The sequence below is a fragment of the Lotus japonicus genome, chromosome 3, assembly GCF_012489685.1.
Source record: "Lotus japonicus ecotype B-129 chromosome 3, LjGifu_v1.2".
NCBI lineage: Eukaryota > Viridiplantae > Streptophyta > Magnoliopsida > Fabales > Fabaceae > Lotus > Lotus japonicus.
Window position 1 is genome coordinate 65,246,475 of NC_080043.1, and position 5,419 is coordinate 65,251,893.

Sequence of the window (5,419 nt, forward strand, 5' to 3'; positions counted from 1 at the left end):
TCAGTCTGTGGATGATAAGCAGAGCTTAATCTCAGCCTCGTCCCAAAGCCTCATGAAGAGCTCCCCACAGATGGGAAGTAAACTTCGGGTCTCTATCGGAAACGATACTTGTTGGCACTCCATGAAGTCGCACAATCTCAGCTATATAAATCTCTGATAGCTTATCCACGTTGTACGTAGTTCTCACCGGTATGAAATGAGCCGACTTAGTCAGTCGATCCACGATTACCCAAATCGAGTCATATCCTCTTTGAGTTCTTGGTAATGCCACGACAAAATCCATCGATATGCTATCCCATTTCCATTGAGGTACATCCAAGCTTTGTAGCATACCCGCAGATTTCTGATGTTCCACCTTCGCCTTTGACAGGTCAAACATGCAGCTACATATTCTGCCACTTGTCTTTTCATTCCTGGCCACCAAAAATTCACCTTCAAGTCCTGGTGCATCTTTTTCATTCCAGGGTGAATGCTCAGCTTACTTTTGTGACCTTCGTCCAACATCAACCTCCTTAGGTCAGGGTTGTTGGGTACGCAAACTCTACCCTTACACCGTAGGATATTGTCACTTCCTACCTTGAATTCCGGGTCCTTACCCTGAATTACCAAATTCCTTTTTCCGAGTAAAAATTCATCTTGTAACTGTTGGTCTCGGATTTCTTCCATCAATCCATTGGTAATCCTGATCATCCCGAACCTCAGTTCTCCCTCGGATAATCTTACGTCCAAACTCAAATCTCGGAATTGTTCCAGCAGTTGTAGCTCCTTCACCATCATTGACGAGATATGCATTTTCCTGCTCAATGCATCAGCAACAACATTAGCTTTCCCAGGATGGTATTGTAAGGTAAAATCGTAATCCTTGAGAAACTCCATCCAACGTCGTTGTCTCATGTTCAACTCCTTCTGGTCAAACAAGTACTTCAAGCTCTTGTGATCGCTAAATATGGTGAAATTGCATCCATATAAGTGATGTCTCCAGATCTTCAACGAAAACACAATGGCAGCAAGTTCTAAGTCATGAGTCGGATAGTTCTTCTCATGAGTCTTCAGTTGTCGTGAAGCATAAGCCACCACTTTCCGATGCTGCATCAGCACACATCCCAAACCTTGATGCGAAGCATCACAGTACACTTCATACGGTTCCTCTGGTTGCGGTAAGACGAGTACAGGTGACGTCGTCAAACGTTCCTTCATTGTCTGAAAGCTAGTTTCGCACGCTTCGGTCCATGCAAAAGGTTGATCCTTTCTCGTAAGTTGAGTCAAGGGTCCAACGATCTTGGCGAAATTCTCAATGAAACGACGATAGTACCCCCGCCAAACCGACAAAACTCCTGATCTCAGTCACGGTCTTTGGCCGTTCCCATGACAACACCGTCTCTACCTTTGCTGGATCCACAGCTATACCTTCTTTAGAAATCACATGGCCCAAGAATTTTACCTCTTCGAGCCAAAATTCACACTTAGAAGGGTTGGCGTACAACTTTGTCTCTCTCAACACTTGTAAAACCTGACGCAAGTGCCCTTCATGATCTTCAGCGTTCTTTGAGTAGATCAGAATGTCGTCGATAAACACCACGACGAATCGATCCAAGAACGGATGGAATGTCCTGTTCATGTAATCCATGAAGATAGCAGGTGCGTTTGTCACCCCAAATGGCATCACTAGATACTCATAGTGTCCATAACGAGTCCGGAATGCCGTCTTCTGGATATCCTCAGTCTTTACTCTGATCTGATGGTAACCCGACTTCAGGTCTATCTTTGAGAATATCGCAGCTCCTCGTAGTTGATCCATCAAATCATCAATTCTGGGTAGCGGATACCTATTCTTGACGGTTACTTTGTTCAGTTGTCGATAGTCGACACAAAGTCTAGATTTCCCATCCTTCTTTTTCACCAATAAGACGGGTGCTCCCCAAGGTGAAACGCTTGGTCGGATGAATCCTTTCGACAAAAGATCCTCAAGTTGAGACTTCAACTCCACCAATTCCGCAGGTGCCATCCGATATGGTGCAATCGAAATCGGTCCTGTTCCCGGTACGATGTCAATAGCAAACTCAATGTCGCGTACAGGCGGCAAACCAGGTACATCGCCAGGAAAAACATCCGCGAAGTCCCTCACAACTGGAATATTACTCACTTCCGAATTTCCTTTACTCTCCAAGCTCAACAAAACTGAATACTCTTGAGATCCTTCATTCAGAGAGACATTAATATGATTGGCGGATAGATACTCGGAAAGGTCCGAGTCAGGAAATACCACTCTCTTTCGGCTACAGTCCAGAAGACAATGGTAGTGGGACAACCAGTCCATCCCTAGGATAACATCTAGGTTCTTGAGAGTTAGGCACACTAGGTTAGCATGGTAAACTTTATCCCTATAGGTTACTGGGCAATACATGCATGCAGTATTGGCAAGCAGAGTTTTGGCAGGTGTGGTAACTATAAGATCGAAACTCAAAGCAGTAACGGGAAGTTTTAATCTAGTAGCACATTCCCTAGAGATAAAAGAGTGCGTTGCTCCGGAATCAAAAAGTACAGTTAGGAGATTACCGTCAATCTCGCAATCTCCCCTGATCAGACCATCAACATCTTCAGCTTCTTCACCATCCATGGTGTAGACTCTTGCCTTGGCAGCAGGACGCTTCCCACGAGCAGTGTTTACAGCTGGTTCTGTCTTGGGTGCTCTGCATTGAGCAGCAGTATGCCCCAACTTGTTACAGTTAAAGCATTTGGGCCTCATGTCAGTACAAGCATTGGCATAGTGCCCAGGCTGCCCACATCTGTAACAGGTCATCTCCCTGTTCACAGTCTGACCTCCAGAACCTCCAGCAGTACCCACCATGGGCCTATAAGATCCTGAAACAATTCCTCTACCTGCAGGACGTTGATACGGCTTCCTACTCTGAAATCTCCCTCTGCCTTGAAAATTTTGAGAGCCCGACCTCATCGGCCCTCCTGTCCCAACACGGTTCAGTCTCCTGTTCTTCATTATCTCCACCTCAGTGGCTTTCTCAACCAAAGTCTGAAAACGAGTGATCCCCAACGGTTTCACCGAGTCTTCAATATCGGGCCTCAGCCCATTCACAAAGCGCTTGCACATGTAGGGTTCATCGACCCCATTGCGGAAGAATCGAAAGTGCTTGGCCAACGATTCCAGCTTGGCAGCATATTCCGGGATGGACATGCTACCCTGACGAAGTGTCAGGAATTGCGACTCACGCTCGTCCCGCGCACTATCTGGAAAATACTTTTCCAGAAAAGCAGCACGAAACGAAACCCAGTTCACTTCCAAGTTGTTTGCTTCCATCATTCCTCTGGCGCCTCTCCACCAGTACTCAGCATCACCCAACAGTAGAAAAGTTGCCATTCCCACCTTGGCCCCCTCAGCAGTCTGCAATACACCGAAGATCTTTTCAATCTCCTGGATCCAGAGATCCGCTTTGTCCGGGTCCGTACCCCCCGAGAACTTAGGTGGATCCTGTCTCCTAAAATCATTCAGGCCTCTGTTCTGATCCATTGTCACTTTCCTCTGGCGTTGGTGCTGATCACGTGCCTCCTCAGCAGCACGCCTCATAGCATTATCGTTTGCCTGTGCAGTCACAGCTTGGGCCATAGTGGCCATCATCTCAGCTAGTTGGTTAGCGTTCACCATGTTCTGCTAAATTAACAAACAGTTAGTGCTCATCATAAGATAGCATCCAATATAACTATACAATATGATTAAGCAATAACTTCAAACAATTCTAAGCGAAAAATCGCTTGGCAGACAATCAATTTTTACTCTTTGCAGAGTCACACAACCTAGCACAGAAGACCTATTCCCCAAAGACTCCCGAAGGACTCGACAAGCTCTGATACCACAAATGTAACACCCCGATTTCGGTGGCGTCACTTTAGTAACCAAAAGAAAATACTTTAAGCGGAAAAACGTGAATTATTTTTTTTTTCGACAATATAACTAAAGACAGAAAGCAAATAAACTCCCCAACAAAAGATAAAAGGAACTACTATACAACTATATATACATGCCTCGCTAAATACTACCACGTCACGAGTAACCTCCAGTGACGGGTGACAGAAAAGAGTAACGCCCGAAGGCAATATGTACAGTCCAAGATAAAGATACTGTGTCCGCAACACTAACCTACAAAATCTGAGAGCAAGTTGGCCCAGCGGCCTAAGAAAAGACCCCCTAATTCCAACCAGCTCTCTGTGATCTCCATAGGAAACCACACAAAAGCTACCGGTAGGAAAACTACCCTGTCCCCAAAAACGGAAGCATGACGGTCAGAGCATCGACACTACTCCTACACTATCCCTACCCGAGGAGCCCACACTAGCACTCGATCCTACACGCTAGCGCGGTCGTCATCCGAATCTGCATCCAGGACGACTAGGTCGACGTACTCAACACTGCCCTCTCTGTCCACCCTAATGCGCTCCCGCACTGGACTCTCGGGCTCGGGGCCCGGAACGAGATCCGCAACGACAGCAGCAGCAGTAGACGGACTAGACTCCGTCGAAGCCCCACCTACTGGCAACTCCTCAGAAGGGTCCTCATCATCTGAAGGAGATGGTGGCGGTGGAGGTACTCCCAAGCCGGGTCCACAGTGTACTCCTGGTGGCAGGTTGAAGCTCACTATGTGCCTCCTCATTACTCCCTCCGTCAAACGTCCAAATCGATCGACACGGTCCTCCATGATCCGACCGGTGTAGGTCGCACGGTGGCCCTCGGGATCGACCACCCATGCACCTGGGTCGTCTTGGTCAAGCATCTCGTACCTGGTCCCCCCTGATGGGCTGACCATGGTAAACCAATCCCCCATACTCATCTGACAAATGGCGTAGTCCGCCCAAACACACACAGCAGACGCGAGGGTCAACTCCAAAGAATTATATAATTAATAAAACCAGATATAATTATAGGATAATAAATACTCGCCTCTCAGGCTTATAAGTTTAGGGATAGCTTCCTAGGGTTGCATGTATCACAATAAATATAAAGAGCCATAAAAACAAGTAGCATGCCTCAAAAATTAGGATAAACAGTTACCAATCACACTCAGCAACTAAGTTAGCATGCATGTTGCATGAAATGCAATGCTGGGTAACAAAATGCATTCCGGAAGAAGGATGGACATCAACGAGACGGCCCTAACACCAGCCACGGTGGGTACCTTCCTGCTCGCGTGTCTCTTACACCACACAAAAGTAGTCAGATCAGCAGTGAACCCGTAGGTCTGCCATTCCGTCTGCTACTGAGGACCACCGTAGTGTCCTAAATATGGAAATCCGGGTCTTATGACCATTTTGGAATCCACCGAGGTCCGGTATCACGCCGTGTATTAACCTCAAAATGAGTGCATGAATGCAAGTGATTAGCCAAACAACGTCTCCGACCTCACCCGACACG